This window comes from Danio rerio, chromosome 15 (genome assembly GCF_052040795.2).
Source record: "Danio rerio strain M-AB ecotype USA chromosome 15, GRCz13ab, whole genome shotgun sequence".
Classification (NCBI taxonomy): Eukaryota; Metazoa; Chordata; class Actinopteri; order Cypriniformes; family Danionidae; genus Danio; species Danio rerio.
Genome location: NC_141035.1, coordinates 38721592 through 38744537, shown reverse-complemented (window position 1 = coordinate 38744537; position 22946 = coordinate 38721592). Strand labels below are relative to the sequence as shown.

The following is a 22946-nucleotide window of genomic DNA, read 5'->3' as shown; positions in this document are numbered from 1 at the left end:
TCTTCAGAAGCTGCACGGTCTGAGTTTGCCGTCTGATCTCGGAGCGCTGTCGCGGTACTTTGATGCCACATGTGACAGTCACGTGGCGTCGGCGCAGCATCAATCCGGACAAGATTTCTAACCAGAATGCACCGCTTTAAGACAGATTTCGATCGATCTGCGCAGCGCTGCATGAAGTCGAACGCACCTTATGACTATGATGACGACGACAATATAAAATTAGTTTGTTAACGTAATTCTAGTCTACAACACCTATCAGGTTTCCCCTCACTTTTTTTTTACTTTAAAAATATATATATATTTTTATTTTATAATTATTTTTTATATATATATATATATATATATATATATATATATATATATATATATATATATATATTTATTTACTTATTTGGAGATTAAATTAAAGTGCACCATAATCAAAGAAAATCAGGTTTTCTAAAAAAAAAAAAGTCAAATGAAAAGAGCATGTTCAATATAAAACAAATATGTGAACACTTCAACACGTGGATGCATACATTTTGCAAACTCCAAGTTGAACCTGCTGCAGTTTCCCTCCCCCACCCCTCTGTTCGTGTGTATGTGTGTGTGTGTTAAGCACACATCCCTCACAGCGCCTCATTCAACTCATGAACGCGCGGCATTTGCAAACACGTGCTAATGACGCAATCAATTGGAGACGCCTTTTCCCGCGAACTCATCTCTCCAGGGAGAGCAGGTAAATCAATTTATGTATTTAAATGCATAATTACTGCTTACACGACAAAACATTGCCTTTGTAAGATGTATGTTTAGTGCTTATATTCCTTTGTCGATTATATTTGTTGAAATGTATTTAATAGCAATGTTAGCTGTATACTGTTTAACACACTACATTTCTGTTGATCAAAATAGTGTTTGCGTGTGCTTGTGTGGTTGCCCCAAAAATAAAATCTTTATTTTTTGTTTAATATGGTGATTATTTTAAATTACTTTAAGTAAATAAGCCTTTTAATGATGTTAATTAGCTTTCCCAAACGCACAGAACATTATATATATATATATATATATATATATATATATATATATATAACGTCTTTATTATATCAAAGTATATATAATTTTGAGGTGTGTAAAGTTACAAAAACATGAAAATGGTTCATGTGGGTCTAGCCCTGTTTTCAGTCTAAATAACAATGTATTTATAGCTTTGTTTAACGAATATAGGAAAATTAATCTTGGATGTGATTTACATCCTACCTATTCTGTTTTTAATTACATTATGATTTAATTTCTGATTTAAATTTTTAGATAGAAGTACATTACTAGATCTATGTGAAATCATTTGGGTTCAGCAGAACAATAGACAATATATAAAATGTATTATGCTATTATTATTATGTTATTTATTAGCATAATATAATTTATTATATTTATTTTTTCGTAAAGTCTTTATAGGAAACATGCCCTTTGTCTTCATGCTGGGAGTAAGAAAAAACAGAAAGCGTAAAATACCTCAAGAGGATGCAGAACATTACATTTGTTGTAAAAGTGACAAACCTGCAAGTGCAATTCATCAACAATTACAAAGGTAAGTTATACTCACAAACACTCTCTCTCTCTGTCTATATCTCTCTATGCAGTGGTTCAATATAGAATGATAATGAACATGTACAATATTGACATCATGGGAACTCAAAATACATTGAATAATTATTTATTATGTAAACTTTTACAGTTCTTTTTAGTAAAATCCATGTCGTGTTGCAGTGGTATTGTTAACAGTGCAACATTCTAAGAGACTTAATTGTTTTTCAATAATATTTTCAAGTTCATCTGGCCTACTACAGGTTGAAATATTAACTGAAACTGTTACTAAAATTTAAAATATTTATAGGTCAGTTGTACTGTACATTAACTCTGTGCAAGAAGGCTTCAATAGTAAACATTAGTTAATTAAAAGTATTGGTAAAGTTTAATGTTAATCTTAGGTGATGATCATTTCTTAATGCTTATGTATGTGTTAAAATTATAGTAATCTGATTACAATCGTTTTACTAAAGTTAGTCGTTTTACTAAATGGGGATAATAACTAATAATATTCAGTTGTATTATTTTATCCTATATTAGCACAGTAACTGTAATGAATCTGGCTTTTTTTCTCACCGTTGACTTTAATCCATTAATTTTTTTTTAAAGTGTTACCTGTTGTACTTTATCATACTTTTGCAATTAAATTGGGTTGAAACATTTATTAACTCTGAACATGTGTATATACAACAAAGCACAACATTAATTATTTTTGCTATTATAATTGTTAAAGTAACCAATGCAAACCATACACACACTTAAATTAGTTTTTAATGTATCTGTAATGTTGTAAAATATTTTACAGATCACCAGACTTTTAATTTTCAGCCAGGCACTCCAATGGCTTCCAATGACATCTTTCCATTTCAAAATTGTCACGTTTAAGATCTGATTTCTTTAAAACTCAGTAATCTTCACTACCTGTTATATTTATGATATGAAGTGGGTTTCAGATCGGACAAGAAGCACTGCATTAAAGTCCATTTCCCCCCGCCATGTCTTTAAAAAATGAGTTTTTTACCCTGTATTTTGGTTGTTGCTAGATCAGATATGGTTGCAGCCGAAAGTTAACGAAAACTATTTATATTATTTCTTAAATTTCACATTTGTTGTATTTTATTAACGTCTATCCCCACCCCAACCCTAAATCCAACTGTCACAGTAACGTAAAAACAGTAGTTGTATTGAGTATTATTTATGCTGCTATCTATTAAAATACCCAATACATTTTATTTTTTAAAGCCTACCTTCACCCCAACCTTAAACCCAACCGTCACAGTACTGTAAAAATATTCATTATTGTTATACATTCATTCATTCATTTTCTTTTCAGCTTAGTCCTTTTATTAATCTGGGGTCGCCACAGCAGAATGAACCGCCAACTATTCCAGCATATGTTTTACACGGCGGATGCCCTTCCAGCTGCAACCCATCACTAAGAAACCCACACACATTCATTCACACTCATACACTTCAGACAATTTTTATCTTAGCCAGTTCACCTGTACCACATGTCTTTGGACTGTGGGGGAAACCGGAGCACCCCGAGGAAACCCACGCGAATACAGGGAGAACATGCAAACTCCACACAGAAACACCAACTGACCCAGGCTTGAACTAGCGACCTTCTTGTTGTGAGGCGACAGCACTACCTACTGTGCCACTGCGTCGCCTATTATACAGTGTCATAAAAATGCTGCTATATGGATGTGCATAGCACATACCAGCCGGCCACGTATTCGATTTAGACTTTACCCAGTATTTTCAATGGAATTTCTGCGCTAGCCTTTTGCTATACTGACGGCGCTAGTGGTTATACCATCGTTCATTTAATTTTACGCTTGAACAACTAAATGAATGCTTTAGTCTGTTTAACTGAATGTATTGTAATTCCATTACAACATTGATGATGTACAAACAACTTTGTGAAATTGAAAATATCCACATTAAGCTATCACCGGAAGTTTATCGTTGGCTTTAAAACTCTAGCTGTGCAGAGAGCCCATTGTGCATAAACAATTTTGTTCCAAATCCCCGTTAATATCTAATCTTTGTGCTAACAAACAATAGCGAACACAGTTGGGCAAGTTACTTCCAAAATGAAATGCATTACAGTATATATATATATATATATATATATATATATATATATATATATATATATATATATATATATATATTAAAAGTTACTGCCATTTCTTTTTTTGTAATTGGTTACATGACAATATTAATATCTCAGAAATGCATTACACTACTTTTGTATTACTTTTAGGTTACTTTAACCAAAATACCCACAGAAGTATGACTCTAATGAATTAAAGTATTAATTTTCAATAGTATGTCTATGTTTTCAAATACATTTAGCTATATATTGTAATTATTCAGAGAATTTTTTGTTTGCACAAGGAGTCTGACAACAGCCAGTGCTCCACACAGAGATCTGGTCATTTATTTGACATATTTTCTTTTAAATATATATTCATAGTGCTTCATCTTTTACACATTTATATATATGACTGTGTAACCTTAATCACTTCTGGGGATGGGGACTTTTTAGAGTAAAAGGTAGCAATTTTATTTTATCCAATAAATGCATTGATAATATCCACAGATTTTTAAATAGTCAATCAAATGAACTTAAACTATTAAAATTGCAACAAACATTTGTTTTGGCCCAAACTACAAAAACAAACAAATTTAAAACTAGTTTAAACACACTGGTTTAATCATCTGTACATGTCATTATAACTATATTGTATAAATATTATTTCAAAGACCTACATCATGCTAACAATTAAAAGCTGAATGACATGACATAACAGGCGATTGCCCTCTGAGTGCACCTGAAAAGACATGAATGACACTTCTCATAAAGCTTGAGAAGCATACAGGACAAGTAGAACAATTAGTTCAAATAAAAACACAAAAGTCTGTAGAATTTAATGCAAACTCAAAAAATGCAATTATGAACCAATGATAATTAATTTTCAACAAACTGCAGCTAATGAACGTCTTTTGTTTAGGAGGATGGGTTTTCACCACTGAAGCTTTATTCAGAGGGGATTTTGTTCTTGAGTACAAGTTTGGGTGGTGAGTATGATTAGCCGAAAGGTTATTAAATATGTTTAGATGTGGTTAAATAAATGAGCAAATAAGCAAACATAACACTGCCGTGCCCCTATGCCAGGGATCACCAAACTTGTTCTTGGAGGGCCGGTGTTCTGCTGATTTTAGCTCTAACCCTAATCAAACACACCTGAACAAGCTAAACAAGGTCTTACTAGGTATACTTGAAACACCCAGGCAGGTGTGTTAAGGCAAGTTGGAGCTAAACCCTGCAGGACACTGGACCTCTAGAAATAAGATTGGTGACCCCTGGCCTATGCTATAGTATCATGATAGGTGATCTCAAAGGTGGATGACATGAAAATTGTGTATCACCCAACAATAATGTCCAAGCACTGCACAACTCTGAACAAGTTCGACCCACGCATGTGCAAGGCAGGCAATTCTGTAATCTATCAGCTTAAATATATCGGCCATATTTTGATATCAGACTGATGACCATAACATAAAAAAAAAGCATTTATCGGCTGATATTGATATGGCCGATAATATATTATGCGTCTCAAAATTTAAGTATTTCTGATTCTGATCATTCTGATTACAATCAGTTCCCATATTTGATTGCAATTTCATGAAAAATGTTCCTCACAGACATAAAAAATATTTTACAGGAATTGAGAAGTGAAATGTAAATTAACACTTCTAATCAAATCTGTAGTTTTTAGAGAAATAATTAGCAAGTTTTAAAATAGAATTAATTCTCGATACTATTGTTAACACCTCTTTGAAGATGGTCACAGAAAAAAAATAGTACATCTTAAATGTATAAACTTTAAAAATTGTTTGTATTTTATGATGTTTAGTGATTGTTTTATGTTTTACAGCATGGATGCATCGAAAGAAGATGGGTCTTAAGGGAGACTTGTAAATGATGACCACAAAGCTCCTAACTGCAAAATGAAAATCATATCTTTGCTGTGTGCAACATACTTCCAGGAGAAGATATAACCTACAATTATGGAGATTCTGGTTATGGTGAGTAGGGGTCAGTAGTATGAGTCTACAGAAATCAGTAGGTTCACTTACCAATTGTCTATATTATGAAACATAAAATTCAACCATAATTATACGGATGCTTTATTCTGTAATATTGACAGTCAAAATAGCAATACTGACTGACATGTATAAGTAGAAAGTCTGGTCAGAAGGAATATACAGGGTTTCCGCGGGGTCTTAAAAATTCTAAAATTAAAAAATCGAAATTTAAGGCCTTCAAAAGTCCTAAATTCACTGTTCTAAGTCTAAAATATTTTTGCACAGGTCTTATTTTTGCGATGTCCATGTAACGCTACATCTAAAACTCATTTAAATTCTTTTTTTGTTGTTGTTGCTAGGTTTTCAGGGTGTTGTAGGACTATTTCACTAGTCCAATTGTAATTTGCGTTATTACAACTACAAATAAGACCGACATGCCCTATACCGACAATTGCCAATCAGCTTTCTGTTATTGAACTCAGTGCGCGCGGTAAATGTGATGTCATCACTGTGTTTATGGAGGTCCGCCAGCCGCGACATGATTTTGGCTGGCAGAGCTCACAAAATGTTTTTTCAGTTCGTGCGGTTCAAATTAGATTTGAATTGAATATGAAACACTTTGAAGAGATTTTGTCTGAAACAGGTATGACTGTACACATATAGGGCTGGACAATAATTCGATATCAATATATATCGCGATAGATTTTTTACAATAACAGTGATGATTTTTAAACCCATTTCCGGTATTTCGATATACATTTGCATACGTCTGTTTTATTATAGATAAGATCTTATACCTTGTATCATTTGTCACTGAATGACTTTTCGTGCTCAGAATGAGCGTGATGTCACTTGCGTGATGACGTACATCACAGACACGCTGCCACTGCCAGCGCTCAGAAGTTAGTTAAGCTGCTCCGTCGCAGAATGCTACAAAATGCTACAAAATGTGTGCCCTGAATACTGATGTGAATGAACAAGCTTCCACAACTAAGAATGCAGACAAATTAGTTGATGAGAGAGGAAAGACGAATGCAGTGGTGTGGAAGTGATTCAGCTTTTTAAGTTTCGATAAACGTTTAGTTTCGGTGCTCTGCAAAATGTGCGGTAGAGTGGTGCCGAGTCTTCCGACTAACAGCGGAAACACATCAAATCTGTTCCACCCGATCGAACATACTGAGAGTCAGAAGCAATGACAGAAGATGAGGCATCATTTAAGTTTAAGTCAACCTGTCGCCTCACCATCCACTTTCCCGACACAGATGGCTATGAGGCACCGTGTAGGATCTAAATAAAACTTTGCTTATCAACACGAGCATATAAATTTCTCGCATATAAACCTATACTATGTTCAAAACATGTATGAAACTTGCGCATATATAAACTTGATGCATGCCCATTGATACACCCATTGATACACCCATTAGGGCTGGACAATGATTCGATATCAATATATATCGCTATAGAATTGTTTTCAGTAACGTGATATGAGTTTTAAACTCATTTCTGGTATTTCGATATAAATTTGCATATATATATATATATATATATATATATATATATAAAATAATTATATTTTTAAGATCTTATAGATTGCATTAGGGATGTAACGGTATCAGAATTTCACGGTACGGTAATACCTCGGTATGAATGTCACGGTACGGTATTTATTGAATCATTTACAGGAAAAACAAAACTTATGAAAATACTCCAAAAAAGTGCCAAAAGTGTCAATGACATACAAATTAGCCATCTATCTGTAAACTTTGAAACAGGAACTTCAATTTTAATAACAAAAAAAATATTAAACCATGTAAAAAAATAAAGTTTCAATTTAGTATTGTTGAAAACTCATCACATTCAACATTTAATCACTCACTCACTCACTTAGATAGAGATGGGTTTTAAGGAAAATTATCTTATAACTATAATCTGGTAAAAGCTGGTATCTCTGGGTATTTACAATGTCCCCTGCAACAGAAAAAAACCCTCTCATTTTGGACTGAGGTTTCTGGGACAGAGATATGACTTGGCCCAGGTTGACAGCAGTGGGTAACGTTGTGCATTGTCTTTCCCCCACTTGAGAGGACAAACCATGAGTGAGATAGAGGTCTCTTTGCGGTACAAGTCAATGTCTGCATCAATCTGAACAGTGTGCTGTGTTCTGCAGTCCCCATGCAGTCCCCATACTATAAGTCGTATTCCCAAACTTGCAGGCACGTGCACACATAGGGCTCAACCTGTGCAGTGCACATGCCCTTTTTAGTCTTGGATAGAAAGTGCCCTTCCAAAATGATCAAAAGTGCCCCCGCGACGCGACACACCCTCCGTGCCGCTCTTCAGTAGGCGCGCGACAACACCGCTCTTGAGTATGCGCGCTCAACCCCCCCTCCCCGCTTTACAGTACGCGCGCGACAACACAGCTGATCAGAACACGCGCGACAACACCGCTATTCAGTACGCGCGCGACAACACCGCTATTCAGTACGCGCGCGGCGACAACACCCGCTTTATGTTCGATCATTTCCAGGTCTTTTTCATCCTCGCTTCTAGCAGCACACTTCATTTCCGCATTACTGGATCTGTAGCGACAACAGACCGCAAAGAATGTTGGCAACCCCAGGGCTGATGGGAATTGTAGTTTCCACTACCTCCCGTTCGCTTCATTCGCCTGAGCAAATTTTCTCAGAAGACCTATAGTTTTATCGAGTCATGCGACTACGCTAATATCGGAAAAAATTTATATTGCGGTATGACGGTATTTACAATACCGTTACATCCCTAGATTGCATCATTTGTCACTGAGTGACGGTCAGTGCTCAGCCATCAGAAAGAGCATGATGTACGTCATCACGCATGTGACATCACAGACACGCTGCCATCGCTTAGCACAGCAGTTGGTTAGCTACGTCGCAGAAAGTTTGCCCTGAAGTGTGTCCTGAATACAGATGTGAATGAACAAGCTATATATATATATATATATATATATATATATATATATATATATATATATATATATATATATATATATATATATATATATATATATATATTTGCACAGGGCTTGACATTAACTTTTTTGATCACCAGCCACTGTGGCTAGTAGATTTCCAACTTTACTAGCCACTCTGCATTTTCACTATCCACAATTTTGTTGTTGGAAAAATATATTTTATATGCATAAGTTTGACGTTGACATGCTAAAATTACTTGATTTAAATTTTGTGTTATGTCCATGTGTTCTCAATCATTTCACTTTTTGTGTGTCGAGTATGAGGTTGCTCAATGAGCATGAGCAAAGGAGTCATGGTTTCATAGTGTTTGCACGACTAGCATGACTTTTTTTAGAGCTCAAAATTAACGGTTTACCAAATTTATCTCTATAACCATACAAAACAATAATTATTTCTTAGACACAAATGTTTAATGTGTCAAAACAAGCAAAATATAGCTGTATACTATACTTTTTATTTAATAAAACATTTCTTAAAAAAGAAAGAAAAGCAATTGACTTTTAAAAAAATAACTATTGTCATGTTTCAAAAATATTTACAGTTATCTGTCGTGGCTAATGATCATCCTCTCATTTGGTATTCACTTGCTTTCTTCTGCTCACGTGATCACAATTATTTTACTTCTCGATTCTAAGATCACATTTGCACGCATATTGGGTCATCCTTATATTGTCGAACCCTGCTTTTAGGAAAACTACAAAATTGAAAAAAAATTATTTTCAACCAGGCAAAGTGGCTTGTGGGAGTGACTGTCTAACACGACAAAGCTGAAATCTACCTGAATTTGGCGTGTTGCCGGGTGTTAATGTAAAGCCCTGTGTGTGTGTGTGTGTGTGTGTGTATATATATATATTAGGGATGTAACGGTATTGTAAATACCGTCATACCGCAATATTAATTTTTTTCGATATTACCGAAGTCGCATGACTCGGTAAAACTATAGGTCTTCTGAGAAAATTTGCTCAGGCGAATGAAGCGAACGGGAGGTAGCGAAAACTACAATTCCCATCATCCCTTGCGGTCTGTTGTCGCTACAGATCCAGTAATGCGGAAATGGAGTGTGCTGCTAGAAGCGGGGATCAAAAAGAGCTGTAAAACTCTAAGGCCCCGTTTACACTAGTGCGTTTTAGTTTTAAAACGGCGTTGTAGAATGAAAACGATCCGCGTCCACACTCGCGTTTTACCCAGCGTTTCTGAACTGCTCTCCGTCCACACCAAAACGCTGAAAACGCACATCACGTGACCACAGACACTCTCGGTCAAGCGCTCCAGCATTTCTACCCAGATGAGAGCTCTGCTTGTCGGACTGCTCATCACGCATCTCCCGCTGGATCTAATCTCACTATATTTGCTAAACGTGATATTTCATTCATGTTGTTGTCTTTATCTAACGACATAGGCCAATTCCCTGACTTTGATCATTGGAATCTATTAAGTTACTTGTTCACGGGTAACATGTTTTGGTTAAGCGCAAAGATAAGTTAATGATTAATCCAGGTACATTGACTGATCGCTTGCCTTTATTTCCTACAATGTATAAACTTATTGTATGTTATACTTTTATAATTGTCGATTATTAAAACAGATATTCAGCAAAAGAGAGGGTGCGTTTGGTATTTTCACTGAAATTGAAAGGAGGTAGTTGTTATAGGCTCCGTTTTGTTATAAATATCCACACAGTGAAGATGACGCTCATATATGCAGCACGACGCCTCAACATTGCTGTCTGTTAAGTTTTCTAATATTAAAAAGGAAATAGGCAGTTCCTTAAATCATGTTTACATTTTATTGTTGAGAAAGTGAAACGTAGCCAAGGTGATGTGAATGAAGTTATAAAGTACACTGTTCCCTTTGAAGATTTACCCGTGTCCTCGGTATGTTTTCCATATCAAACTGAGAAGGGGGAGACTGCAGCCTTGATCAAACTTGCGAAGTCTTAACTTACAAGAAGATGATGCGAGACTGAACTGTGTGTGGGCTACTTAATATTGAGGAAAAGCCCCAATCAGATATGCGAACGTTTGCAGCCCCGCCTCCGTTTTCAGATGTCTCCGTCTTTCCCCATCCACACTGAGACGGAGCAGCAGCGTTTTAGAATGAAAACGGCATCTCCAGCGTTTTCGAAACGCTCCGTTTTCGGCGCTCGAGAAATAAGTCATATAAGTCATATCTCTCTTGTCCCAGAAACCTCAGTCCCAAATGAGAGGGTTTTTTTTTTCTGTTGCAGGGGACATTGTAAATGCCCAGAGATACCAGCTTTTATCAGATTATATTTATATGATAATTTTCCTTTAAACCCATCTCTATCTAAGTGAGTGAGTGATTAAATGTTGAATGTGATGAGTTTTCAACAATACTAAATTAAAAACTTTATTTTTTTTACATGGTTTAATATTTTTTTTGTTATTAAAATTGAAGTTCCTGTTTCAAAGTTTACAGATAGATGGCTAATTTGTATGTCATTGACACTTTTGGCACTTTTTTGAAGTATTTTCATAAGTTTTGTTTTTCCTGTAAATGATTCAATAAATACCGTACATTGATACCGAGGTATTACCGTACCGTGAAATTCTGATACCGTTACATCCCTAATATATATATATATATGTCTGTTTGTAAAGGCTAAATACAAAAAAGAGAGTGAACATTTGAAAAAGTTAACAAGTAAAATTTTTTTAAACCTTTTTATTAAAAGAAAAGTTATAAGAGCCTGGAGGTATTATAGACTTTGCAAATTCAGTTTGCAGATATTTGTAGGTACAGACATCTATTGTGTGCGTTCTTGGCAGTTTTTTTATGTCTTTTTAATATTGTCCATATCGATATCGGAATTATATCATATCGCCCGAAATTAAGAAGTATATCGTGATATAAATTTTTGTCATATCATCCAGCCCTATACACACATCTTCTTTATGATCAGTCCATGCGTGATCATAGGGAGAAGTAGAACCAGATGACCAATACTTTTTGGCTAGAAATTGCAACAGCAGTGGGAAAGGACGACAGTTTTTGTAAAAGTTTGGAAAAACCTGAGGGATAAGTTTGTTTAAAAAAAGAGTCCATGCAAAAGTGTAGACCCAGTTGGTTTTAATATTACAGAATGTTTTTCCATCATGCATAGGTTTTACACTAATGTATAGACCTATATTACAATTTCGAATTTAAAACAATTTACAAGTTACAAACTAAAATTAAGTAACAAAATTTTGCCTAATTACCCTAACCTGCCAAGTTCACCTAATTAACCTAATTAGGCTTTTAAATGTCACTTTAAGGTGTATAGAAGTGTCTTCAAAAATATCTAGTCAAATATTATTTACTGTCATCATGGCAAACAGAAAATAAACCTGTTATTAGAGATGAGTTATTAAAACTATTATGTTTGAAATGTGTTGAAAAAAAAATCTGCTCTCCATTAAACGGGAATTGGGGAAAAATAAACAGGGGGGCTAATAATTCTGACTTCAACTGGAAAGGAATGTATGAATATATGTATCAGTTTACAGTATATTGATGCCCAATTTCTAGGCTTTATTGGTAATAACTAAACTAGCCAGAAAGTGATGTGTGAATTGTTGAGTGGGCAAAATAAAAAATAAAAAACCTCAATATTTTTAGTGAGTGTACTTGTTTTCTGTTTTTATTTCTGCCTTAATAAAAAATATAATTGTAGAGCAACCCAAGATCTGTTGCCATTAATATTTAACTTTAATGGGTAGAACTGTCTGAGATATGAAGAAAAGCATGTGATGCATCATTTAGATAAAAAATGTATTTAAAAAATCTTGAATGGTTATAAAAATCTTTATAATTAATTATAAAATAATTAAAAACGATTATCCTGAATGATATTAATGATATGACCTAGTTCCAGAAGCTTTTTACTTCTCTGTTTATTTGTCAGATTTTACTGTCGGTTTCTTCTTCTTCTGATCTCTTTATGTGTATGCGTGTTTTTGATATTGCGATATAGATCCTAAATTTAATACTTAATGGTCTTAAAAAGGTCTTAATAAGTCTTAAATTTGACATTATGATATCTGCAGAAACCCTGAATATAGAAAAAGAAGAATATACTTGTTCTTGTGTATTTCGATATTCTCTGTTTTTTTTCTGACATCCAGTCCCATAATGTTCCGTCTCCTCACCTGCTTTGGACAACGTGAAGATGAGTGATCCTCACAAACAAACTGAGCCACAACAGTCAGACAAAGCAAGAAGATCAGGGAATAAGACGGTAACCCTTTCATTCAGGCACCAGGTAGCCTATCTAGTGATATTTGCTGCTAAGTGAACAGGGCAGAGTAACCAGAACAAGGTAAGACAGACCCTTTGGCAGGTTTATTTAAAATGTAATCTTGTTCTAACTATATAACATCATACAATTGTGTCTTAAAGCAATTTATTTAAAGATGAAAGGATAGCTCAATTATGTATTTTCACATGCCAGATATTCTGGAGTTAATTCATACAGTATGACCAATAGTACACATACAGATTTTACTATAAAAGATTGGTTAATTACTGGCAAGTGATAGTTGGACTGCATAGTTAATCGTAAAAAGATGGCGATCTCGATTCGAACCCCTGAACGTCGATGCGTGAACGACATTTAAATGACCATATTGCAGTTTGGAGTTATGTTTACTACAAGATAGGGTTGTGCCGATTGACACTAGTGTTGTGTATCGATGATAGGGAGAGATATCACAGAGAGCTGAGGCCTGACTATTTTAAAGATGATGTTTGGCTCATTTCACATTTATGTAGACCTATTACATGTGTTAAATTCATTTTTAAATAAAAGACTTATTATTAATATTATCTTGTTGTTGATGTTATTCTTATCAGAATTAATAATCAATTAACTGTAATTTGTCCAGCTTTAGCTGTGTCCGTCAGCATTGCCTAACCGAGACTTTCAGACTGCAGCAGCAATCATTTAAATTGAAAATTGCCTGCTCAAAGGAAAAAAAATACAATGATTTTAAAATTGCAAGGCGAGTATTACCTATATTCACAATTTTTACCAAAATCAGCATGTCAAAAAGAATTTATTTCCCATTCTTTGCATATCAAGTTAATATGCAACTTCACTGTTACTTAAAAATAATAGGCTAAATAACAAAACAGGATTTAATTAACAAACAAGTTATAGGTGCAGTAGGTGATCTGCCAAAATACTAACCGGTTGGCATAATATCTTTGAAACACAGTCCCTTCCCTGCCATCCAAAGCCACGCCTCCTAAAACACGAATGCTCATCGTAAAGATGGCACTGGACAACCCACTAGATCATGTCATTCACCATTTATAAATGTAGCTAGTGTTTGGCCGGTGGTGTGCAGGAATTACACTTATTACTAAACCATACTTGCATGCTATTTCACATGAATATTCAGAGTAGTGGTGAACAATATAAAGAGCGCATCACAGGCTGTCATTGTTCAGAAATGACCCAATATAAATACAAAAGCATCTTCAGCTCAGTAAAGTAGGCTAGGCTGAATAGCTCTATTTACTGATGTTTTGTTGTTAAACTAAATATAAATCTACTTTATCAATGCTGTAAAAGGACCTTATGAAACTGAAAATAGTCGCATCAATCTTTCACGGGGAGATTTCAGTGGCTGAACAACACTTCTGTGCAGATAACCCATTCATAACAACACAATCTACATCAGCTCTGTGTGACTAAAAGAGTTTAACACAGAACATGACCTGCCTAACAGAAATACTTCAGTCATGGTATTATTCTTCTTCCAGCGTGCAAAACTCACTCCAATATTGATTCAGGAGTTTAACAGGTTTTTATTCAGCATTTGATTTGCAACTGTGACTGCTCGTCTGCACATAAACGCGCGGCGCACATGCACGCATCCACATGCAAATGGTGAATCTGCATGAAGAGATGCCCAGTGGTTCAAATCTACATTTGCTGACAGTTTGAACTACTTATAAGAATTATGAGAATTGTCAGCCCGACAATATTTAATTGGATGAACATGTTTTAGTTTTATGCCTTACCCAGAATATAAAAATACATATAAACACATTTAGATCATTTTCTTTAATCTTTACTTTTGGACTGTGAAGAGACTTTCGACCAGCACAACAACACATGATTCTGAAGATGATCACCTACTGCAGCTTTAAATAGACTTAAAAAAATAAAATAAAACCAAAAATGAAAACTTTAGAACTGAAAGTGGCTCAGATGTTCTGGAATAAATGGTGTTGCAGTAATGCACAATTGTTGGTCACCTGAGACTCCTTTTATAACAGCACTCTCACAAGATTATCTCTTGCTTTCACAAAAAGTTTTTCATCTTTTATTTATATTTGTTACTAATAGCCTATTTTAGTTTTGCCTACGGGTAAAGGAAGCCTATGGACTTTTTAAATTTGTTTTTAGTGCATATATTTACTGATTTGTCAAATACCCAGAATATACAGGGTGTCCGCGGGGGTTGTGAAAAGTAGTAAATGAAATTAGTCAAAATTAAGGGCATTAAAAAGTATTAAAACGTAGTTAATGTCATCTGACGAGGTATTACATTTTCGAGCTCAAGATAAATTTTTAGATTTTTAGATACATTTTCAGTTTGTGTTGAGTACAGGCCTTTATTCTAAAATTTGCGTGGATTTATTTAAATGTTGAGAGTAGGACCGTAGCGATATCGTGAGGTGGTATGGTAACTTGGCAACAAAGCCGCAACGTCAACACACCAGGGCTCGAAATTGTGACTATTCTGGTTGCATATGCGCCCAAAAATTAAGCTATGCAACCTCATAATATATTTGGGAGCATGTGTGCGACTGCATATAATGGTTGTAGTGCGACCTGCTTAGATTTTTTCTAAAGATGTGCTGAATCGCTTTTCCCGGCCATTAAAATGGTTCATATTAGCTGTCAATCACTTAAGGCTTTCCGCTGTCAGGTGACAGGGAGCTTTTGTGACTGCAGGAATTGCAAACGCCTGAAGAGTGAAAAGTACACAGGTTTGCAAATCCCACCTAAAGTTACAAATAATGGCACAGATGACCACTATCATGTGGTGAATGTTGATCCACCAACCGAGATCGAGTGTTTTCGGAGAAGGTGGCCGTATCTGGATGCGTTGCATTCACTGCGTGTTCAGCACAAATGTCCGCTAAATGTAAAATCTAATACTGTACACATCATCGCCAAAGAAGCAGGCCTTCTAAGTTTACACTGAAACTGCAGCTCATAACAAAGAACCACATTGCGCTGTTGGTCATCGCAAGAATCCTGCTCTGCCTGCTCATTTATTGGGTCGGCTGACTCGCCTGCTTTATTCCACAAACACAGAAAAATGTAAATCAGCTCATAACTAGTGTGAGCATTTACAATGACACAAACCAAAATCAATACTTGCAAAGAGTGGCAGAAGTGAGACTTTTTTTTGAGATGTATATTCTTTTTCTATTTAATTACTGATGACTGTTTGCAGCTTTTAGCCTTGAATTGAATGATTTATTATAATCTTTTGTTTGTTTTGTAGTAGAAATATTATTCATTAAATTAACTCGCATATAAAAAAACATATTTTTGTTTGATGTAAACTATACATTTATTCTTCATGAAGTAACAGTAGGACTTTATATAGCAGATAACCCACATTCAAGGCAGCATGATAATGACAAATGTAATTCTTTGTTAGTATTATTGTCATCATTGATTCAGCACGATTGTCTAACCGTGCTGAGAACAGTTTGTAATTGTGCCGCACTGATCCAGGCTCAGTGGAGAAACAACCATAACCGTACTGAACTGTTCTTAGAAGAGCGGCTATTGATATTAATGACATGCATAACATTGATTAAAAACTATAAACAAAGGCCCATTGTGACATCTAGATTAATCCCTCTGCTTTACTTAAATGTATATGTTATCTGCAATATGTTATTGCATTTAGAAAGATTTAATTTACGCCACTACAGTTGCAGCTCTAAGTCGTGCTGGTATTACATTTTTTTTGAAGGCATTAAAAAAGGTAGTAAAAGGTATTAAATTCAACTTAAGAAGTTCTGTATATAACCTGAAATAAATATGTTTGTTTTATTTGTGTTTAATTCGATGGAATGATAAACATGGACATGGGTGTTATTCAAAACATGACCTATTTATTTTTAAATATATTATATTTATATATTTAAAATGTTTTATTTAATTGTTTAAACCATATTACATAAATTTACAACTACTATTTTACCATTTGTTTTGGCTTTAGTTATTAAACAGATTATTAATAAATAATCAAAGAACATTTTACTGAGCTCAGTCAATAGTTTTGTCTGTAGGTCTAGTCAAAAGTCTAATACAATTAGAGCCATGGCTGCAACGAGTCGGCAACACTGTATCTACAATGAAACTCAGAAAACAATAAACAGAATTATTCCAAGCACAACATTGTGTTAGATTTTAGCAAATACAAATGTAAGCTTGTTGATTATCACTTATGTGACTATGATCAGACCTGCCGCACTCAACTGAACAAAACATGGACAAATAAAACTCTATCACAGAGAAATAGTCATCCGCGGGGGTCCTTCTCTCATCTAAACAGGACATTAATGCATCTTTGTTTCTTATGTGTTTATCATTGTAGGTGTCCCCAAAGGTGTGTGTGTGTATCACCAGAGTCCTCAAAGTGTAGCTAAAGCAGTGTGTGTGTATCACCAGTGTCCCCAAAGGTGTGTGTGTATGTCACCAGTGTCCCCAAAGGTGTGTGTGTGTGTATCACCAGAGTCCTCAAAGTGTAGCTAAAGCAGTGTGTGTGTATCACCAGTGTCCCCAAAGGTGTGTGTGTGTATTACCCGAGTCCTCAAAGTGTAGCTAAAGCAGTGTGTGTGTATCACCAGTGTCCCCAAAGGTGTGTGTGTGTATTACCCGAGTCCTCAAAGTGTAGCTAAAGCAGTGTGTGTGTATCACCAGTGTCCCCAAAGGTGTGTGTGTGTGTATCACCAGAGTCCTCAAAGTGTAGCTAAAGCAGTGTGTGTGTATCACCAGTGTCCCCAAAGGTGTGTGTGTGTGTATCACCAGAGTCCTCAAAGTGTAGCTAAAGCAGTGTGTGTGTATCACCAAGGTCCCCAAAGGTGTATGTGTGTATTACCCGAGTCCTCAAAGTGTAGCTAAAGCAGTGTGTGTATCACCAAGGTCCCCAAATGTATGTGTGTATCACCAGAGTCCTCAAAGTGTAGCTAAAGCAGTGTGTGTGTATCACCAGTGTCCCCAAAGGTGTGTGTGTATGTCACCAGTGTCCCCAAAGGTGTGTGTGTGTGTATCACCAGAGTCCTCAAAGTGTAGCTAAAGCAGTGTGTGTGTATCACCAGTGTCCCCAAAGGTGTGTGTGTGTATTACCCGAGTCCTCAAAGTGTAGCTAAAGCAGTGTGTGTGTATCACCAGTGTCCCCAAAGGTGTGTGTGTGTATTACCCGAGTCCTCAAAGTGTAGCTAAAGCAGTGTGTGTGTATCACCAGTGTCCCCAAAGGTGTGTGTGTGTGTATCACCAGAGTCCTCAAAGTGTAGCTAAAGCAGTGTGTGTGTATCACCAAGGTCCCCAAAGGTGTATGTGTGTATTACCCGAGTCCTCAAAGTGTAGCTAAAGCAGTGTGTGTATCACCAAGGTCCCCAAATGTATGTGTGTATCACCAGAGTCCTCAAAGTGTAGCTAAAGCAGTGTGTGTATCACCAAGGTCCCCAAAGGTGTGTGTGTATCAACAGAGTCCCCAAAGGTATGTGTGTATCACCAGAGTCCTCAAAGTGTAGCTAAAGCAGTGTGTGTGTATCACCAAGGTCCCCAAAGGTGTGTGTGTATCAACAGAGTCCCCAAAGGTGTGTGTGTATCACCAGAGTCCTCAAAGTGTAGCTAAAGCAGTGTGTGTGTATCACCAAGGTCCCCAAAGGTGTGTGTGTATCAACTGAGTCCCCAAAGGTATGTGTGTATCAACTGAGTCCCCAAAGTGTAGCTAAAGCAGTGTGTGTGTGTGTATCAACAGAGTCCTTAAATGTGTGTATTTCCACTGTAGTCTAAACTAAATTAATTATAGACACTCCTCTTTCAACTGATCATTTGTATAAAGACTTTCCCAGTAATTGTTTTCACTGAGAAACGTGTCTTATGGCGCATGTAAGTAGGTAGTGTATATGGATTTGAACTTCACAACCCTTGTTTTATACAGTATGGGTTTTAGTGTGAATGGATTTTAGATGTACTATATTAACCATCATATGACTTATCAGTAGAGTTTCATCACTTCTCATATCATTGGATATTAATGTGTCCATTGAGCTTCATAAACTCACTGTAAGGTCATCCATTTACTTCTCCCTTACTGTTTTTTAAAATTAGTTTGTATGTATTATTCTGCTAACATGCTGTCTGTCACATACTATTTATGAGAGAAATATGTCATTTCATGAACAATACTTGACACCAAATGACCTTCTGACACCAGATTGAGTTATTTGTGAAGGAAAAAATGTAATTGTCTATTTTCAGTGATCTTATTTACTTTATCATATGTCTCTCTGCACTAACATTATTATAATTATTAATAATATTATATTAGAAATATTCAGATAACCGAGTCCTGAAAGTATACTTTAACCTGAGTTTGTGTATAACTGCGGTCCTCAAAGTGTGACTATACCGGAGTTTGTGTACATGTCCCCAAAGGTGAGTTATAAAATACTGTCCTCATTTTGAAGGTAATTTGTCAGGTCTTTATAGAAGTATTTTTTTGCAAATATCAACTGATATTCATAATAAGCACATTTTTAGTAGTGCAGTCATGTCTTTCTTTTGTCTCTAGACCCTTCAGAAAGGGTAGTCCCCAAAGGTAGGGTGTTGAGTCATGTGTCCTCATTGGTTTGTTAGGTGGGTATGCGTGTGTGTGTGTGTGTGTGTGTGTGAAAAAGAAAGAGAGAGTATGTGTTTGTGTGAGTGTGTGTGTGTGTGTGTGTGTGTGTGTGTGTGTGTGACTGTGTGTGTATGTATGTGTGCATGTGCGTAAGAATGCATGTGTGAGAGTCTGTGTGTGAAAGAGACAGTATGTGTGAGGGTGCATGTGAGTGTGTGCATGCTCATCTCAGTGGGTGGGTGTGAGTGTGCGGTTGTGAGTGTGTGAACGGGAGAGAGAGAATATATGTGTATGTGTGTGTGTGCATGTCGTTGACTGTGTTAGAGAGAGTGTGCATGTCAAAGGGTGTGTGAGAGAGTGTGAGAGTGTGTGTGTGAGAGAGAGAGTGTGAGAGTGTGCACTGGTTTGTTTGATTTATGAGGACATTTTGTATAATGCCATGGATATACTGTAATCAAGGTATTATAAGGACATGTTACAGCTCTGGAGAGTCCTCATAATCAACCAAAAGCAGCATGAATGTGTGTGAGAGTGAGTGTGTCTGTGTGTGGGTGTGTTTGATTGACAGCTGTGGTCAAACAGCATGAGGGTAATTTGAGTCACTGATGGGTAAGCCAGGCCAGCAGAAGCTCTGCTTTTATATATCACACCCTTGCAAAACTCCTGAGCAAGATTTAGTTCCGCGCGCTGGATAGCTTTACCTTCAGGAGATCATTGGTCTATATATAGTTGTAATGCAGGGAACAAATATATAGATTAGTTTTGTGATGTATACAATAACATTCACTGGTATATCGACTATGGAATACACAGGACATGTCACTCGTATCTTTTTGAATGGGCACAAGTGTAACTGTATATGTGGTGAATAAAGCCCTACCTATTAGTTCAGGAGCCAATCATTGATCGTTATATGGTGAATAAATCCCGCCTTCTAGTACAGGAGCCAATCATCGATCGATATATGGTTAAAAAAGCTTTCTTCTAGTTAGGGCTGGGCAGTATATCGAGTTCTGGGGATATATCGATTTAATTCCCCAACACGATGCGGGATTATCCAATATTGTTCATATCGATATGGTTTAAGGCCACACGTGCGCATTCTGCGCGAAACAGACCATTTCAAGGTAGCCCACAAGCACCACTTGCACAAATGTGCGCATGCGAAAATGAATGATTTACTCCATGAGTCATACAAAAGATTTGTTCAAAATGAACGAATCGTTCAAGAACGACCACTCACTGACGCGACATGGAGGAACATGCAGTGCCCGTGTTGTATCAGCACCTGAATGTGTTCAAAAGAATTAAAAAAAACAAAATGGGAGGAATTTATACCGCATTTCAAAAGTGAAACCACCTCACTGATTATTAGTTCAGTATTTATTATTAATATAATAAATATTATAATAGTTTATAATTATTAACGGTCTCTTCTGTACATTTACGTCATAACACATTTAGCTCTGTGTTCTGGTCCGTTATAATGACAGTCTGATATCTATAGTCTATTCGTTTTCATCTCCTTATTTCCTATTTAGTAAAACAAGTTTAGTCAACACAAAAAAAAAGTGCTTTTGAGAAAACCACAATTTAAAAATTGTTTTCAACCAGCCAAAGCAGCTAGTGGGAGTGACTTTCTAACCCGCCAAAGCTGAAATCCACCCGCATTTGGCGGGTTGACGGCTGTTAATGTCAAGCCCTGTTTGTAAACTTTGTTTTGCCTTAGGATCACTTAAAAGTCGTTAATTTTATTAACGCTCATTAATGATAGCGGTTATGGTTGCTATGATGAGGAGCCTGTTTCATTAAGGAGGTTCAACCAACTCTGAGTTTAAACTTGAACGCTTATGTTTTTAATCTCTCTGTAAGTCAACTCAGAGTTTTCGGTTTCAGAATAGCTGATCTGAGTTAGGTCAATCAACTTTGAGTAGACCAACTCAGAGTTAAGCGGGCACACATCGACTATAAAAAGGCATTATCAATGGAGCTCAGATATTACGCATGACCATGGTAACAGCTAAAAAAAAGAGATTTTTCTCCAGCTGAACTTAATGTGCAAATGCAAAGTTACAGCAAATATGACCATGAATTTAAAAAAAGCAACATCACTGCATCACTGACTACATTTACATGGACATTAGTAATCAAATTATTTGCCTTAATCTAATTAAGACAATAATATTATTAAGGCGTTTACATGAGTTGCTTTTTGAATGTTTCTTTCATGATCGCGTTTTACATGTTATAGCACGTACTTAGATTAAGATCACTCCGTCACCGCGATATCCACATTTCCTCCGAAGTTTCACGTCATTTCGGCTGTTTCATTATTAATTTGTCAACTTTAACTGTGGTTTGGCACTTTCACTTTCATTCGGGTATGTCCCCCGTGACGAACAAGTTATTGGATGCAACTATGAACTGCTGGAAGAGTTATTTTGATGGAAGTTCATACCGCATGCCGAATGGAAGAAAAAAAAAAAAGCTCCGGATTTCACGAGGCAGGTGTCTGTGGTCTGCACTGACTCAGTAGGTGCAAAGAGTGTCAAACAGCCACGCGTGCGTGTGTGTGGACTATCCTGTTGCAAAACGCGGCGTATAGCCCTACTTGACGGTAATAATTTGAACAAGGTGTTTACATGCCTGTAATGCACTTTAATAATGCAACTAAAATCGGCATACTCCACACGTCTTAATTTGATTTATCTTTAGTTTGATTATGACCTTAATCTGATTCAATTAATCAAAAATCGCTGTTTACATGGTCGACTCTTAATCCGAATATTGTCTTAATCGCATTAAAATCTAATTATTGGTGTCCATGTAAACGTAGTCACTGAAACAGAGACAGTTAGCGTGAGAAACAATAGCCAATCAAATGTGAATGCATAAGTTTGGATTTAAAGTATTGAAATATTAAAGTATAAAAAACAAGTAAAATATTGTGTGACGTTAGTAGACTTTTCACTTGAAAACGCGAGAAATTGGCTATAATTTTGAATTTATTTCAGATGTAATTGCATTAAATTACATAAAATAGGCTACTGCTTAGTTTCTACAACAAATCTGACAAAACAAGAATGCATATACCCTAACTTAATGTTCAGTGCAAATGTTTAATTTAAGGTTCTCACTTTTACACACGTCGATCAGTTTAAGATAAAATTTCTAAAGTTGAGTTTTAATAGATTTAAAGGTGCACTTGTGTGTGTCTGCCTTTATTGTTGGTCAAGTGATAGAGGTTGATATGGCATTTAGAATGTAAGCAGTACTAAAAAATAGTTTTTAGAATGAGTGATAATCTCATTAATCTTTACAGTACATATCCCTGTCGAAGGTCAATGAATTTAAGCTAATTATTCATTAAAAA

The 22946-nt window shown here is 35.9% G+C and overlaps 2 long non-coding RNA genes across 8 annotated transcripts in view; both read left to right on the top strand.

Annotated features, from left to right (window-relative positions):
- Nucleotides 1–22946, top strand: part of LOC141377891 (uncharacterized) — a 194799-nt gene that overhangs the window by 37250 nt on the left and 134603 nt on the right. The gene's annotated exons all lie outside the window — the stretch shown is intronic.
- LOC101884696 (uncharacterized) lies at nucleotides 669–14728 on the top strand. The gene is made up of 5 exons (XR_015509720.1): nucleotides 669–718; nucleotides 1429–1570; nucleotides 4593–4659; nucleotides 5520–5670; nucleotides 12812–14728. It is a non-coding gene; the product is annotated as an uncharacterized LOC101884696 (long non-coding RNA).